This window comes from Hevea brasiliensis, chromosome 2, assembly GCF_030052815.1.
Source record: "Hevea brasiliensis isolate MT/VB/25A 57/8 chromosome 2, ASM3005281v1, whole genome shotgun sequence".
NCBI lineage: Eukaryota > Viridiplantae > Streptophyta > Magnoliopsida > Malpighiales > Euphorbiaceae > Hevea > Hevea brasiliensis.
In genome coordinates, this window is record NC_079494.1 from 122,219,342 (window position 1) to 122,238,480 (window position 19,139).

General features: G+C 33.2%; 1 non-coding gene across 1 annotated transcript; it reads right to left on the minus strand.

The window, feature by feature from the left end:
- Positions 1 to 6,597: 6,597 nt before the first annotated feature.
- On the minus strand, positions 6,598 to 6,704 carry LOC131178222 (small nucleolar RNA R71). Its single transcript, XR_009147355.1, has one exon. It is a non-coding gene; the product is annotated as a small nucleolar RNA R71 (small nucleolar RNA).
- Positions 6,705 to 19,139: the final 12,435 nt, after the last annotated feature.

The window sequence follows — 19,139 nt, forward strand, 5'->3', positions numbered from 1 at the left end:
CAAATAATTAGTAATGTTCAATTAGTTAAGTATAAACAAGAAAAACAGAACATAAGTTACACGAGCTGAGAGTCACAGCGATGGGTGACCTTCTTGGGAACGACTGCGAAGTCGATTTAAACTCAAATTTCGAATCGTAAAATGTGACGCTGCGGTCCTTAGGACCCTTACGAACACAGTGGAAAAGAGAAAATCACGAAAAAGAACTGTTAAGCCAGTCAAATAATTAGGTCAGAGAGCCGAAAGAAATATTGAATTATTTACAAACCGGGATGAACCGACGAGGGACAATTTGATCAATTGATCCCGAGAGCTGACTCCTGACCTAAATGTCAAATAAAATCGGAGAAAAGAAAATTTTGGAATCTAGAATTAAATTAAAGAACTAATAGAAAAATAAATAGAAAAAAAAAAGAAAAAGAAAAGTAAAAAAGGTAATGACATCACATAGATGACACCATGCATACCTCATAAATATTTTCCTATTTAAGTTATTTTTGACTAAGTAAAAAAGGAGAGAAATAAACATAAAATTAAAAAAAAAAAAAAAAAACAAAGTGGTCATCTTCTCCTTCCAAATTGCCATTCACCTCTTCTCTCTCTCTTTTCACTCTAATTCCTCCATTTGAGCTCCAATTCAAGCTTTGGTAACTCTAAAATTTCCCCATAAATCATTTCTAAAATTTGTAGAAACCTTTAAATTGAACCTCAACAAGAAGTTGGGAGGAAGAAAATTAAAGAAAAGTGAAGGAAAATCAAGCTTGGCAATTCAAGAAAATTTGACAAGTGAGGTTAGTACTTGTTTCCCTTTCTTTTCTTCTTTAAGCTTTAAATTAAGTTGAGATGAGTGTAAATTGCATGAAAAGTTAAAGAAAATGATAAGTTATGAAGGGACAAACAATTTGGCAGCCATGAGGGCTAGGGGAAAATGATATGTTTCACTTCAATAAATCATGCATGCAAGCCAATCTAAGTGGGTAGGTGTTAGTGCTACACTTTAAATTCATGAATAGAGCAAATATGTAAATTAGGGTTTTGGACATTAGGGTTTAGAGACAAAAAATGTGAGAAACTTATAAATGGTGTCTTTGACCTAATGTGAAGTGAGAAATGGTCATTTGTGACCTAATTAAGTGTGTTAGAAGTGTTTGAATTAAAGCCAAATTCGGAGGGAGTGTGCAGCATGACCAAGTCAACTTTGAGGGACTAAAAATGAAATTTTACAATTCCAATTGATATGGGATCAATTGGGAATGAAAATAGACACTAAATAATACAATTTTCATTTAGGAAGCATTCCCAAAAAGTGACCAAAACCTAATGAATAAATTGACCAAAGTTAGAAAATTGTAGGCTGCCCTGTATAAACTGACCCAATGAACAGTGTTTGTTCATTTGATCATAACTTGAGCTATAAAGATCTAAATGACTTGAAATTTTACCAGTGGTTAGATGAGATATAGACCTAAAACTTTCATGAAGATCACAAATCCAAATTATGCCATTAACCAAGTCATTTGGCCACCCCAAGTTGGTGACCTAAAACTGCCAGCACAGAAAATTGCCCAAAATTTTGGGTTTTATCCAATCCTACAACCATGGTTCAAATGGCCATAACTTGAGCTACAAAACTCCAATTGGAGTGATTCAAAAAAGATAATAAACTTAAGATACTAGGGAACATTTTCTATGAAGGAAGTTTTATCAAATTCTAACAGTAAAATTAACAATGGAACAGTGCAACCTTAGACACCAAAACTGAAAATTTATCAAATTTGCCTAAAAGACTTAGAATTTGAATAAACAACCAAAACCAAAAAATTTAGTGACCAAAATGTGGTATGTGGGTGAAGTTGGAATTCCCATACCTATTAAGCCTTAGAAAGTTAACAATTTGACTTGAATAGCGTAGTGAATAGTAATCCCGAAACACAAAATTTCAAGAATGTCGAGTTTAGCACGTTAGAGCTAAGTAAAAGCGAAGTTAAATTTATTTTTGGATTTATGCTAAGTTATGGTACTGAAACACTGTAAAATTGTGTGTTTTAGTTGAAAAGAATACTGGGAAAGAACCCGAGGAACCGAGTCAAGGCCAAGAGGCGACTCGCTTGAGGTTTGTGCACAACATCACTATACTTTAAAATTCATTGATTAAGTGAATGAAATATATATTTTACTTTTGCATTGAATTGTGAAAGTTTATTTGTGATATTATTTATGAAGTTTCAATTTAAATTGTTGAAGGTTATTGTGTATATTTGAAATGACAATATTTAGTAAATTGTTAAGATAAGTTTTGAAATCACAGTGTCATGACCATATATTTGAACACCTCACTAGCATGACTAGTGGGGGTAATTAGTTTCGAATTTTGATTCCTTCTCTAAAGAAGTGTTGAGGTGTGCCAGTAGAAGAGGATGTGAATGGATATCCATATATTTGAGCTAGCTAGCCTTGTGATGTGATTTCTCTTTAGCCTCTGGCTATTGAGATTCTATTTGTTTCGAATGGCATGATCTAACTGTGGGTTTTATGAAATGTGATTCGATACTTCAAAATGAAATTGTTTGGGATTAAAATCTCATAATGCATGATTTGTATTTAATTCTCATGTTCAGTCAAATTTTCGAATAAATGTGATTTAAGTTCTGCATAAAGATTATTTTAGTATGTTGTGCACCACTGAGTCCTAGTACTCAGCGATAGCTTTTATTGCTGTCGCAGATATAGAGACTAGAGGAGCAGCAGACTGAGCTACTGAGGATTGAGGATCATCCTGCTTTGAAGCTATCGAGTATAATTATACCCTGATTGTAAATATTTATTTTGATGTATGTAATGCACAGAAATGTATGACATGTGAAAATGGGTCTTGAGCAGCTTGTACAAAATCTGTATAAAATTCGTAATAAATTTTAGTTTGGATTTTCTTAATGTAAATTTTTGTATGATGTATATATAAATTGTTTATCTTTAAAGAAATATGAATGTATGAAATTGATTGACAGTACCTTGAGGATTATTGAATTTTGAACTTGAGAAATTGATTGAAATGATTGTGGAGTTGTTGAAATTGATTGAGTTTGATTGTGAAATTGAAGTAGTTGTTGAGAAAATTATTGGAAGTGCTTTTATTTCAGGTATTTGAAGAACTGTTTTCTCAAAATACAGATGGAACTCTGTCAAAATTTTTATAAAATTTGCAAAAAAATAAAATGGGCCAAAAGTTTTAACTAGTTTTTAATTTCAATTAAATGTTTTAATACCTATTAGAAAATGCTCACTTAACAAAAACAAGAAAATTGTTTTAAAATCCCTTGTAGGGTACTTAATGAGTTATCGATAGGTGAAGTTCGGTAGTTCATTAGATATTCTACGGGATCATGTTATGCCTTACAGAGGGATAAGGTGTGACAGAAATTGATGCATTTGTGAGCATGAAGCATCTTCTGCTTACTTTTTTGAAAGCTCCTCAGCCAGCTTCTCAGCTAATTTGAGAACATCGCCATGCTCTATCTGCAAATCATCTCTTTCTTTCTTATATTCTTTGCGCTGTTCCACAGCAGAAAGTATCTCATTATTCAACTCTTTTCTATTCATCGACGTTTGAAACTTGGATATGCTGTAATAATTTATTACAACAGAAGATAAAAAGCTATAAAATATATTAAATCTTTGTCCCCAAAATGTATTCTTAACAGATGATATTCACTCATTATGAAAAATGTAATATCAAGCATACCTTATGAGGTATCCATTTTGTAGATGACTGTTCAGCTACCATGTGGCAGTGCAGTGTCCTGCCGGTTCCTTCATTGGCATTTTTTCATTTTAGAATGTATGCCATAACTCAATATGATATGGTTGCCTCAATTTATTGTGCATAACAAAACTTTGCTCAGGCACCATGTAATTGTAGCAATGACAAAAAAACTAATATCAAATAAATTAAAGCTGCAGGATGTTCTCTGAATAGCGTTTGTTTGCTGCTTCTCCCATAACAAGCTTCTTAATATCCCAATATCATCCATCTCCACATATAGCTTTTCTGCATGGACCTTAAAAAATAAATCCATAAATGCCAAAATGGATCAGGTTTAGCAGTCCATCTTGTACTGTAAACACATCTTGTTTACAGTTTCTTGAAAACAACATTGGTCTTTTTCAAAAATACACTGGGAAAGGAATTGCTTTTCGTGAAAATTTTTTGAACAAGGTTATTTTCAATGGATACCAAAATGTGGTTTTGTGCGTTGCACAATTGATGCCAATTGACCTTTGAAAACAACATTTTAATACATAGAAGTATGCAAAAAGGAGTCGATATTCAACAGCCATTGAGACTAAAATAAGCATGAAGATTTTTTTTTTCTTGTTAGTGCATAGTAATTGATGCATGCATTTTATATCATCATTTAGGTGTAATTTTTGCACATAATTTACCCTTGTTCATAGCTATTATTGTAGATGTTAATATATATTTAGTCAATTTTATAATTTCTACACTTCTTAGTTTAATTTTTGGAATTTATTTGTTTTGTAGGTTAAATTTTGAAAAAATTTGGTATATTTTGATCAGAGTAGCCATTTGGAGAAAATTAGAGTTGAATTGCAAAAATTTTTGAAGTTGAGTTAAAAAATGGCCGAGAGCTTCACAACCTGCAGCACAACCAATTTAGCTTATATCGCAAGTTGTGTCGATCGTCAGATATTCAGGCCGTAGGTTACACAACCGATTTAGCTTATGTTGTTTTTACTGAAAATGGCTGACGTGGCATTTTCGTTACTCTGATTTTATACCTCACTTTCTCTGGAATCTTCCACCTTTTTACCCATTCTAGGGCAGATATCTGACCCATATAAAACCTCCTTTATCATTTTCTTTCCATAAGGAGGAGAGGAGGCATTTTTGGCAAGAAAGAAGGAGAGAAAGAGAGGAGCACGTGAAGGCAGTTTGGCAGCAGCAGCAGGGGCCATTTTCTGCACTCTCCAGCAGCAGATTTATTAGCATTCTTCTGGGTTTTTCTACTCCTTAACTTAGATTTCTATTATTTCTTCATTTATACACTTGGGTTTGTCTTGAAACTATGATTTGTGAGTAGTTATTTGAGATTCTAGAGATGGGTTTGTAAATATTGTTTTGTATTGTGGTTTTGAACTGATTTAGTCATTTAAATGAGGTTTGTTATATTTTGATTTATTGCTTGTGAGCTTGTTGCCTTGCTTAATGAATGGGCCCTCATTAAGTTAAGTCTTAATCCTTAATAGATGGACTGAAAAGTAAATATTAGGGATAGATAATCTTGCAAAAAAAAACTTTGTTTTCTTGGTGTTAGAGATAAGCTAAGAGGATTAAGGGGAACTTTCCAAAATCAATTAGAGCTTTAATTAGGTTTTTGTTAGGTTTGAAATACCGTGAAAACAGGGTTTGATCTAATGAATACCAACTTTGAAATGCTTGAAAAAGGTTTCAAAGATTTAAGAATTGATTTCCCTCAAAATTGCAATTCTCATGTGTTTGGCTAAATTGGGGATAAACCACATGCAAACAATATGGAAAATCCAATCTCTAGAATCACTTTAATTTTTATTGAATTTAGATTTAATTCCTCCCAACTTCATAAATAGAAATTTCAAATTAAATTTTGATAATCTAGTTTAATTAATTTAGTTAATTGTTTGATTTAGCTTAAATTCCTCAAATATCAATCTTAAATTTTAAATTTCATTTTACATCTTTAAATTTTGCCATTCTAATTAGCTTATTCTTTTATTTCCAATTTAAGCACAATTCCCTGTGGGATCGATATCATTTTTTTAAAACTATACTACTGTGACCCGTGCACTTGCGGACACACTATCAAGTTTTTGGCGCCGTTGCCGGGGAATTGTTTGTTTTTAAGTTGGATTTTAATTGTTTTAAGCTAATTAGAATTTTTATTTTCTTTTATTTTCACTATTGTTCCTTGTGTTTTTCAGGTACTTTTCTTGTTTATGAGACGATCGAAAAGCACAAGTGATACTGAATTGTTGTTCAATCCTGAAATTGAAAAATTCTGTCGAGCCAACAAAAAGGAATATAAGAGAAGAAAGGAAGCAGAAAAAGAAGAACAACAAAGATTTGAGCAAGAGGAGACAATGGAAAATATGAAGAATCAAAATAGAGCTATTGGTGGAGATAATTAAGGAAATGAGCAAAATAGGCAGAATGAAGTTGTTAATCAAAATGATCCTCAAAGAAGATCTATGTTAGATTATGCTTTTCCTAGATGTGCAGATGTGAGAGATAACAGACCTATTATTGGAGCTAATCAATTTGAGTTAAAGACTGGTCTCATTCAAATGGTTCAGAATTCACAATTTGGAGGTAGTCCACTTGAAAATCCTCATTCTCATTTGAAGAAATTTTTGATGATATGTGGTACACAAAGGTAGCTTGGAGTTTCAGATGAAGTGATTCGGCTCACCTTATTTCCATTCTCTCTTCGGGATTCAGCATTGGAGTGGTATGACTCACTTCCACAAGCTACTATAGCTACTTGGGAGCAACTATCTCAAGCTTTTCTATCTCAATTTTTCCCACCTGGGAAGACCACTCATTTGAGGAATTTAATGGTAGCTTTTAAGCCAAGAGATGATGAAACTTTGTTTGAATCTTGGATGAGATTTAAGGAGCTTGAAAGGCAATGTCCTCATCATGAAATACCTAAATGGATGATTGTTCAGAATTTCTACACCAGAGTTACTCCAGCCATAAGAAACACAATTGATTCACAAGCAGGAGGAGATTTCATGAGAATGACAAGTGAAGAATGTTATGATTTATTAGAGAAGATTGCTCATAATACCCATTTGTGGGGAAATCCTAGAGCACTTGAGCCAAAGAAGGCTGGGATTTATGAACTTGACTCAGTTAGCTACATGAATGCAAGATTTGATCAGTTGACTCAACTTCTTAGTGATTTTTGCACAAAGGCAATAACCTCAACTTCTACAACTATGCAACAAGCTGCCTTCACAGATGGAACTCAAAGTTGTGGAGTTGATTACTCTTCTTATGGTGATGATTTTTTGCAAGAACAAGCTGCTTATGCAGGAGGTTATCAACAAAAACCTATGGGAAATTCTTACTCTAATGTGAACAACTCAACATGGAGACCACAAGCAACTTTTGCTCAACAAGGTCAAAGCTCAAATTATGCTCATAACCAGCAGTATATGCAGCAGAATAAGCCTCAATTTCAGCCTCAATTTCATCCCACAAGGCAGCCACAACCTGGATATCAAGCAAGAGCACAACAATCCCTTCCACCTCATGAACAGAAGCCAACCTTAGAAAGCATGATGGAGAAATTTTTTGCTGAACAAAGCAAGATGAATAGCAAATTGGAGGAAGAAATGCAACACATGAGACAAACCATGGATCAATTACAAATCCACAATCGTATATTGGAGACTCAATTGGCTCAACAAGCAAGCTCATCAGGAAGCAAATCCTATGGGAAACTACCTAGCCAACCCAAAACCCTCATGAATAATGTAAGGTTGTGACCTTGAGAAGTGGTAAGAAAGTTGGTCAAGAGAGTGAAAACAAGAGAGAAGAAAAAGAGAGCACAAAAGAAGAAAATTCAATTGAGAGCAAGAAAAATGAAAAAGAAGAAGAAAGCAAAAGTGAGCAAGATGAAGGAGAGAAACCATACATCCCACCTGAACCTTACAAGCCCACCCTTCCCTACCCTCAAAGATTCATCAAGCATAAGCTAGACAAACAATTTGGCAAATTCCTTGAAGTGCTAAAGAAGTTGTATATCAATGTGCCATTCACTGAGGCACTATCCCAAATGCCAAGTTATGCCAAGTTTTTGAAGGAGATTCTTACCAACAAGAGAAGGCTAGAAGATTATGACACCATCAACTTGGGAGAGCAATGCAGTGCTATAATTCAAAAGAAGTTACCTCCCAAACTCAAAGATCCGGGTGTGTTTTCCATTCCTTGTCATATAGGTGATAATTGTGTGGCAAATGCCTTATGTGACCTTGGAGCTAGTGTCAGCCTAATGCCACTTTCAATATATGAGAAGTTGAATATGGGAGAGTTGAAGCCCACAAATATGTATCTTTCATTGGCTGACCATTCAATTAACTATCCAGAAGGCATTCTAGAAAATGTACCTATCAAGGTTGGGAAATTCTACATTCCGGTGGACTTTGTCATTCTAGATATGGAAGAAGACACAAAAGTTCCTATCTTATTGGGAAGACCCTTTTTGGCAACAGCCGGTGCTTTAATTGATGTAAAGGGCGAGAAATTGACACTTAGAGTGAGAGATGATCAAATGATATTCAACATCAATCCAGCCATAAAAAGGAAACATGAAGAAGTTGAGTCTTGTTTGGGGGTAAACATTATTGATGAGATTGTTCAAGAGTATTTCAAAAAAAGCTATCCACAAGACTCTCTTGAAAATTGCTTAGTCCATGGTGGGAGCATTGATGATGATAATCACAACATAGCTACTTTTGCACAACACTTGGAGAGATCTCCACCACATCTTGAAGCCATAAATTTTCAGCTTAAAGAAGTGCAAACTTTGGAGATTAAACCACCATCATTAAAGGTAGAGGATGCCCCCAAAGGTAGATCTTAAACCTCTTCCTTCCAACCTCAGGTATGCTTTTCTTGGACCCAAAGGAACATATCCTGTTATAATTAATACATCTTTGACTGATATTGAGAATGAAAAATTGTTGAGAGTTTTGAGAGAATATCAAAGAGTTTTGGGTTATGCAATTGATGATATAAAGGGAATTAGTCCAACAGTTTGTATGCATAGGATTTTCCTAGAGCCAAATAGTAAACCTTCCATTGAACACCAAAGAAGATTGAATCCTACAATGAAGGATGTTGTGAAAAAGGAAATCCTAAAATTACTAGCTGCTGGAATTATTTACCCCATTTCTGACAGTGAGTGGGTGAGTCCTGTGCATGTTGTACCAAAAAAAGGTAGGGTGACAGTTGTTAAAAATGAGAATAATGAATTGATACCCACTAGAATCAAGTATGTGTTGGAGAATGTGCATAGACTATAGGAAGTTGAACAATGCTACAAGAAAAGACCATTTTCCCCTTCCTTTTATAGATCAAATGTTAGAGAGATTAGCCAAGCATTCTTTCTTTTGTTACTTAGATGGATATTCTGGCTTCTTTCAAATTCTAATCCATCCTGATGACCAAGAAAAAACTACCTTTACCTGTCCCTATGGCACCTTTGCCTATCAAAGGATGCCATTCGGATTGTGTAATGCGCCTGGCACATTTCAAAGGTGTATGATGGCCATTTTTTCTGATTTTATTGAAGAAATTATGGAGGTTTTCATAGATGACTTTTCAGTATATAGCTCTAATTTTGATTCATGCTTGACTAATTTGTCTAAAATCTTGCAGAGGTGTGCTGATAATGATCTGGTGTTGAATAGGGAGAAATGCCACTTTATGGTCCAAGAGGGGATCGTTTTAGGGCATTTGATCTCAAACAGGGGAATTGAAGTAGATAGAGCCAAAATAGAAATTATTGAAAAAATGCCCCCTCCAACCACTGTCAAAGGAGTGCGGAGTTTTCTTGGACATGCCGGGTTTTACGAACGATTTATTCAGGATTTTTTTAAACTTGCTAAACCTTTAACAAATCTTTTGAATCATGATGTTAAATTTGCTTTTAATCAGGATTGTATGGTTTGCTTTTTGCAGGTTAAAAACTGCATTAACAACAGCTCTTATCATGCAACCCTCGGATTGGACTTTGCCATTCGAAATTATGTGTGATGCAAGCGAGTTTGCTGTTGGAGCTGTCCTTGGCCAGCGAAAAGATAGAAAACCTTATGCCATTTACTATGCAAGCCGAACCCTTGATGAAGCTCAAGTTAATTATGCTACAACTGAAAAAGAGTTCCTTGCGGTAGTATTTGCACTCAATAAATTTCGTTCTTATTTGGTCAACTCAAAGGTAATAGTTTTCACTGATCATGCAGCAATAAGGTATTTAATGAGCAAGAAAGAAGCTAAATCTAGGTTGATTAGATGGATTTTGTTACTTCAAGAATTTGATTTAGAAATAAGAGATAAAAAAGGTGTTGAGAATGTGGTGGCTGATCACCTTTCTAGGATAAAAACTGAAAATAAAGATGATGAAATTGTGCCAATTGATGAGTTTTTTATGAATGAGCAATTGTATGTGTTGAAATCTGTACTTCCATGGTTTGCTGATATTGTGAATTTCTTGTCTTGTGGTATCTTGCCACCTGATTTATCTTGGCAGCAAAAGAAAAGATTCTTGCATAATGTTAAATTTTATTCTTGGGAAGAGCCTCTTTTGTTTAGGAGATGTAATGATGGAATAATTAGGAGATGTATACCAAAGGAAGAAATAAATGATGTTATTTACCATTGTCATTCCTCTGAATATGGTGGTCATTTTAGTGTCTAAAAAACTATTGAAAAAGTCTTGACATCAGGTTTCTATTGGCCTAATATGTTTAAACATGTGAGAAACTTTGTAAGCAAATGTGATAGGTGTCAAAGGGTAGGCAATATTTCCAAGAGAGATGAGATGCCCCAACAGTCCATATTAGAAGTTGAATTGTTTGATGTGTGGGGAATTGATTTCATGGGGCTATTTTCATCCTCTTATGGAAATAAATATATCTTGGTAGGGGTGGACTATGTATCTAAATGGGTAGAAGTTATTGCTACACCTACTAATGATGCAAAAGTTGTGGTAAAATTTCTGAAAAAATTTGTTTTGACCAGATTTGATATCCCACGTGCCATAATCAGTGATGGTGGTAGCCATTTTTGTAACCACCAATTTGAAAAATTGATGAGAAAATATGGGGTAAAGCATAGGATTGCCACACCATATCACCCTCAAACAAATGGCCAAGTAGAAATCACAAATAAAGAACTTAAGCAAATCTTGGAGAAAACTGTCAACAAGTCCAGAAAAGATTGGTCCCTTAAATTAGATGACACTCTTTGGGCATATAGAACAGCCTTCAAAACCCCCATAGGAACTACACCTTATAGGTTAGTTTTTGGGAAATCATGCCATTTGCCCATAGAGTTAGAACATAAAGCTTATTGGGCCATAAGAGCAATCAATTTTGATTTACAAGCTGCTAGACATAAAAGACTTTTGCAACTTGATGAGTTAGAAGAATGGAGACTTGATGCTTATGAAAATGCTAGGATCTATAAAGAGAGAATAAAAAATGGCATGATAAGTATATCAAGAAAAAGGACTTTAAAGAAGGAGATTTGGTTCTCTTATTCAATTCAAGGTTGAAATTTTTTCCAGGAAAATTAAAATTAAGGTGGTCAGGTCCATTCAAAATTGTGAAAGTTTTCCCTCATGGTGCTGTGGAAATTTTTGGTGAAAAATCTGGTAATTTCAAGGTAAATGGGCAAAGGTTGAGGCATTATTCAGTTGGTGAGCCAATTGAGAAGATAGCAACCTGCTATCTCTCTCATTCTCCATAAAATCTTGAGTGAGTATGGTCAAGCTAAAGACCTAAACTTAGCATTTTTGGGCATAACTCACTATTTTTCATTGATTCTTTATTTCTTTCATATATTTGTTTTAAGTTTTTCTATACTCCTTATTCAGAGTTTGACATTATTCTAATTCTCTTGTGCAGATGGGATACAATTCATTGTAAGCAAATGAGCATAAATTTTTTTTTTATTATTTTAGTTTTAGCTTTAAATTTTAGCTTTAAATTTTAGTTTTAAATTTGTTCACTTATAATTTTTATCTTTCTATTGTTGAGTATTTGCTGATGGATATTGCTGGATTCATTGCCCTTTTTGTTAATTTTAAGAGAAAATTTTTCCAAACCTTGTCATCTTGGTTTAACAAGAAAATTATTTGAATGTGGATGTGTGAATTGGTGCTGTGAAAAAAATTATTTTTTATGAGAATTTGATGAACGTAACAAGTTGAACAATTAGAATTCATGTTATGAAAGTCTAATCATTTGAAATCTAATTTGTTTTCATTTTTCAGGTACTATGAAATTTTGTCAAATTTGGGCAGCAGATTTCACAACCTGCGACATAACCGATTTTGGTTGTGTCGTCGCTTGTGTTCACTGGGCGCATTTTGGGCAGATTATTTCACAACCTGCGACATAACCGATTTTGGTTGTGTCGTCGCTTGTGTTCACAACCTGCGACATAACCGATTTTGGTTGTGTCGTCGCTTATGTTCACTAGACAAAATTTGGGCAGATTATTTCACAACTTCCGGCACAACCCTCATCCTTGTGTTCTAACTTGTGTCGTTTGTTTGTTTTGCAGATTGAGAACCCACTTCACCAGAATGGGCCCGCAACCAACCAGAGCCCAAAAAGCCCACTAAGCCAAAAAAAAAAAAAAACATTTCATGTCTTTATTTTAGTTGCTTAATTAATTAGTTTTTTTTTAGTAGCTTGTTTAATTAATATTTTGCTTGTGTTGCTTTCCTTTTACTTGAAACATTGCTTATTCAGTTTTTTTTTTTTGTTCCTCATAAAGTACATTTTTCTTTTGAATCTTTAGTGCTTTGCTCATTTGCTTTTATGTGCTACTTCGGATTTACACTCAATGGTTATATTTTTGAGCTTAACTTCCCTATTTCAAGTTTTTGAGTTTAATTGATTTAATGGATTCCATTCCACTATTTCTTTTGCAATGAGTGCAGCAGCTGTCCAAATATTATTTAATTAAATTGGCTGCACTTCCATGAGGTAACAATTCTTCTCTCAGCTTGTGTAACTTTCAACACAAGTTGTGCTATCACTTATCAAACAGGGTAATAATTCTTTCTACACATATAGCCAAATTATCCCATTCCTTGCAATCTTTTAACATTGAGGACAATGTTCATTCTGAGTATGGGGGAGAGGGTAAATTTTTTGCAAAAATTACTTTTTCCTTTTTCATTTGCATATAATGACAAACTCATTCATTACTTCATACTTGTATATATTCACATATATACACTGCATATAGCTTCATATTCTTAGTTATGCATACTTAGTTATATATAGGTTGACTATACATTTATACACTCATGCATTTCATTTATTCATTTAAAATTTTTTGGATTTTTAAACCAGTCTTTGAATTCCAGAAGCTTCTTATTCAAGCAATCCAACTTGCCTTTAGATGGTTAGTGGAATGAAAGTTCCAGCTGGGTACAAAGTCTTAAGCATTATTCTTTCTCTTACTTAATAGCTGAAAATTAATATATTTATCTAGGTATGCAGATTCTGATTAGTTATTTTGAGTTTTGAGTGTCTGAATAAGCCTTTAAGGAAGAAAATGGTCATTGTCGTCTCACCATTCCTAGAACAAGCATCTTAGATCTTTCAAAGCGAAATTTTTAACTTGCATTTGATAAGAATATGATTTAGGCATTCCTTCATATTTTAAACCTCACATTTAGCCTCAACTTATCTTCATTTCATTTCAACCCTTGCAAACCCCCTTGAACCTTAATTCCCTAATTTCTTTGGAACCCAAATTATTTACCTAGCCATAAAACCTAAACACTACCACCTATTTATGAGAATAATATTTTAGCAATTAAGTGCATAAAAAAAAACTTGGAGGATTGAAACATCTTGAAAAGTGCTAGAGTAATTGTGAAAAGTTGATAAAAAAAAAAAAAAGGTCACCAAAATATCCCAAAGGTAATTTTGGGTGTGACATGAAATAGGGACACATACAAAATAAATAAAAAATAAAAAAAAAGGTATAAAAAGTAGTCCCTTTATATAATCATTGTGATAGCACTTGAGATTCATTGTGAATTTCTTTCCTCTTGATATAAAAAAAAAAAAAGGAATATTGGATGCACTTTGAGTTTCATGATTAATATTATTCTCATATTTTGTTTTCCTTATTCCCTTTCTTTGTTAACCACAATTTTACCCTATTTGACCCCATTTCAACCCTTAAAAAGACCTAATGATTCTTTGAAAAATGCTTGTTACATTAGTAGAGTTAGATCTTTTATGCTTGCATATGGGTTTGACAATATAATCTTCCATACATTACTCACCATCTATTTGAGACACATTGGCTATCTATTTCATTTAGGTTTGTTTTGGCACAATTGACTCTTGTAGCTGGTTGGTATTTGTTGCTTGGGTTGATTGGTTAATTCTTAGCTATTCTGTAATTGTTGAGAGTGATTGCTTCATTCTTTGTGCTTCGCTGGTGGGAACTTGGAATGTTGATGGCTAGAGGTAAGTTGGTAGTTTGGATTTGTGATTTTTGAGTTTTCAAAGACTGATTCTATTCCCTTCCAAATGAGTTTTAATGAAATTTTGCTTGGGGACAAGCAAGAGTTTGAGTATAGGGGAATTTGATGCATGCATTTTATATCATCATTTAAGTGTAATTTTTTGCACATAATTTACCCTTGTTCATAGCTATTATTATAGATATTAACATATATTTAGTCAATTTTATAATTTCTACACTTCTTAGTTTAATTTTTGGAATTTATTTGTTTTGTAGGTTAAATTTTGGAGAAATTTGGTGTATTTTGATCAAAGTAGCTATTTGGAGGAAATTAGAGCTGAACTGCAAAAATTTTTGAAGTTGAGTTAAAAAATGGCCGAGAGCTTCACAACCTGCAGCACAACCGATTTAGCTTATGTCGCAAGTTGTGTCGATCGTCAGATATTCAGGCCGTAGGTTACATAACAAGCGACACAACCCGCGACACAACCGATTCAGCTTATGTCGTTTTTATTGGAAATGGCTGACGTGGCATTTTCGTTACTCTGATTTTATACCTCACTTCCTCTGGAATCTTCCACCTTTTTACCCATTCTAGGGCAAATATCTGACCCATATAAAACCTCCTTTATCATTTTTCTTTCCATAAGGAGGAGAGGAGGCATTTTTGGCAAGAAAGAAGGAGTTATCATTTTTCTTTCCACAACCGATTCAGTTTGGCAGCAGCAGCAGGGGCCATTTTCTGCACTCTCCAGCAGCAGATTTATCAGCATTCTTCTGGGTTTTTCTATTCCTTAACTTAGATTTTCATTATTTCTTCATTTATACACTTGGGTTTGTCTTGAAACTATGATTTGTGAGTAGTTATTTGAGATTCTAGAGATGGGTTTGTAAATATTGTTTTGTATTGTGGTTTTGAACTGATTTAGTCATTTAAATGAGGTTTGTTACATTTTGATTTATTGCTTGTGAGCTTGTTGCCTTGCTTGATGAATGGGCCCTCATTAAGTTAAGTCTTAATCCTTAATAGATGGACTGAAAAGTAAATATTAGGAATAGATAATCTTGCAAAAAAAAACTTTATTTTCTTGGTGTTAGAGATAAGCTAAAAGGATTAAGGGGAACTTTCCAAAATCAATTAGAGCTTTAATTAGGTTTTGTTAGGTTTGAAATACCATGAAAACAGGGTTTGATCTAATGAATACCGACTTTGAAATGCTTGAAAAAGATTTCAAAGATTTAAGAATTGATTTCCCTCAAAATTGCAATTCTCGTGTGTTTGGCTAAATTGGGGATAAACCACATGCAAACAATATGGAAAATCCAATCTCTAGAATCACTTTAATTTTTATTGAATTTAGATTTAATTCCTCCCAACTTTATAAATAGAAATTTCAAATTAAATTTTGATAATCTAGTTTAATTAATTTAGTTAATTGTTTGATTTAGCTTAAATTCCTCAAATATCAATCTTAAATTTTAAATTTCATTTTACATCTTTAAATTTTTGCCATTCTAATTAGCTTATTCTTTTATTTCCAATTTAAGCACAATTCTCTGTGTGATCGATATCATTTTTTTAAAACTATACTACTGTGACCCGTGCACTTGCAGACACACTATCAGTAATTCTTGAAGAGGAAGGGCATTGCCAGGTTACAAGCCTACTCTTTAGCACTAACAAAGAAATATTCAACAGGCCATTAGCTCAATGATAATGCGTGAAGAAGTTGACAGAACAAGAAACATACTTCTACTTGGTGGCAGTAGAGAATGTAATCACCCATAATCTTGCTCATAATCTTCCTCTCAAGTTCTTGGAACTCCCTCAGCATGCTGCTCAAGTCTGCTAGCTGGAAATTTTCCACCGATTGCAGACTCAAAAATAAATAAATGCATAAAATAAACATATAACAAAACCGTGGGAATAATTTATTGACACTCCTCCAGCAACAATTACATTTAAGCAAACAACAGCACTTCGAAACTCTAAATTTCAGTACCACACTCTACCACTCCTACTGAGTATATTTAATTAGTATTATTGTTAGAGTTACGTCAAAAAAAAAACACCTCTTTAATATATTAATTCAAGGATATTAAAAATTAATTTAAAATTAAGTTTTCTAATAAAAACTAATCATAGAAACTATGAAATAACTAATGCATTTCAAATAATACCTTCTTAACCCAAACCCAAACGGAGCTGATGTGGACTATCGCAAGTGCACATATCATTAGTAATATAGAGAAATATATCATTCTCATAAAAAGTTATGTTATAAATTTGAATTTTTGATATAAGATAAACTATACTAAATTGTAATTTAATCAAACAAATAAAATAAATTTGAGAATTTAAAGTTTAAGATATGAAAATGCAAAACTTAATTCGAACAATGACTAATTTAATAATTGACTGGATAAAGAAAATAAGAGTATTAATAATAAAAATCAATAAAATAATATTTAACTAAGCACTCAAAAGTAAAATTTCAAACAACAATTGGTAAAAGAAGTTTTCGTAGTCAAGGGTTCATATTCAAATCAATTTAAAATTTAACTAAGTAGCCTAATCTATGAAATTTATAGATTTAAAGGAGACCAATTCTAAAATCCTTTGAAATTTCTTTCAAGAGTGAATCAAAGAGTGCCTTAGTTAATTAAATCCTACTTTCACGGAGTTTAAAATTAAGACCCATTAAAACCTTTAATTAATTTATAAAACCCTCTTAATCCTTAGTTTATTTCTAAATCTAAGATAATTAAATCCAAGTTCTTGATTATTTATCACTTGGTTTTTTCTTTCAGTCTTTCAACCAAGGATTAAGAATATAACTTAATAGGCCCTTCATTAAGCATGTAAATAAGTACACAAGAAATAGATCAAACCTCATAAATTTCATTAAATTGGGACTAACCCTGTTCAAATCTACAAAAATAACTCAAATGTTACATCCCCAACTCCAGAATCAAAGAAAACTACTCACAATCCATATTAATTACAAGAAAATCAAGGTAGAAGAAGGAATAAAATATGAAAAAAAAAATAAAACTGAAAAACCCAATTTTTGTCATGAAGAAACAGCGAAAAAGATGAAGATTGTAAGCTTCCAAACCAAACATAGCGTGTCTGCTCTTCTTTCTCTCTCTTCCTTCAAAAATTTTCTTCCTATTGTTCTTCTTCTTGTAGCAAAAAATGATGTAAGGATGCTTAAATGTTCCCTTGACAAAAACCTTATAATGGTCTAAAAATAGTATGAGGTGAGATCATTACACGTGTGAAAAGATTTGCTACTTCAGCTAATTAATTAGGAAATGCATAGCCAAAATAGTGCTTATGCAGTATCTTATGTAGAGTCAGATCTGGAGAGGATGAGTGAAAACGGGTTTGCATAGCCATGCAGGTCCCTATGCACATTTCGGCAAACTCCAGAGGTTCTTCATGATACTGTATAGGTTGTGCAGAAGGCTATGTAGGTTTCGATGAGTCTTTGCAATTTTTCGATCAACTGCATAGGCGAGTGCATAGCCTATACATGAAGCTGTGCATCTTTTGGTAGGTTCATATTTGTCTTCTGTGAAGGTGCATAAGCAAGTGTGCAGGTTATGCGACATCCTGTGCAACTTTCGGCAACTCATAGCATTTCTTCTAATTTTTGTACATAAGCTGCATAACCTATGCACCATCCTGTATAACTTTCAATAGCGTTCAAAATCATCAATTTTAAACTACATTTTTAGCATCTTTGGACTTGAAATTCATTCTTCAAATGTGCAATTGACTTCTAATCCTTAAAAACACCAGTTAACCTACAAAACAAGAATAAATTTACAAATTAAACTAAAATTAACAAATATGAAGAACTAATTAAATAACTGATGAAATTATCTAAAATTAACTAATAAATAAAATAACTATAAAATTCTAACCTAAATAACTATATGAAATGCATATATCAGGAGCCTATGTAACACCCCTATGTTCATTAGTTTTATACATTTCACTGTTTCGGTGACTAGTGTCGGTCCGGATAGTCAAGAGGCTTAGAACCATATTTAAGTCACCTAGAAAAGCCATAACAAAAATTAATAGAAATTATATGAATGAAAAAATGGAAATAATAAAAACAAGGCATAAAGGGTTAAATGAGCTAAGGTCACAGCGATGGGTGACCATATCGGGAAGTGACTGCGAGATCAGTTGCAACCCTAGTTTCGTATGGGATATCGTGACACCGTAGTTCTAGGAATTATTGCGAAGCTAGGGAAAAAGTGAAAACCACAGAAAAGAGTGGAGAACAAGGTCAAATAATTAGATCAGGGTTCAAGAAGTAATACAGTGTTATTGGAAAATTGGATCAGGTTGGCAAGGGGCAAATTGGTCAATTCACCATTAGAGGTGACTTTTGGTCTAAATTTCTATTAAAATGTAAGAAATTAAAATTATGAAACATAGATTCAAAGTGAAGAGGTGAGTGAAAGAAAATGAAAAAGAATAGAAATTCAAATATAAAATGCCTTATGACATCACTCAAGTGAGGTAAGCATGACCTCATAAATTTATAACTTTAAATTTTGAAAATTTAGGATAAATATAAATATGGATAATCACAAATTAAAAACTTAAAAATGAAAAGTGGTCTTCTTTCCCTATTGTTGCCGTCCATGTCCCTCTCTCTCATCTCTTTCTTCTTCTCTCAAATCCACCATGAAAGCTTATGATAAGCTTTTCTAAACCCTAATTTCAACCCTAGATTCCCTACTTTTCTTGAGGAAAACTAGTAATTAAGTCTTGGTAAGAAGTTTATAAGAAAGAATTGGAGGAAAAATTGAAGAAGCAAGAAGTTAG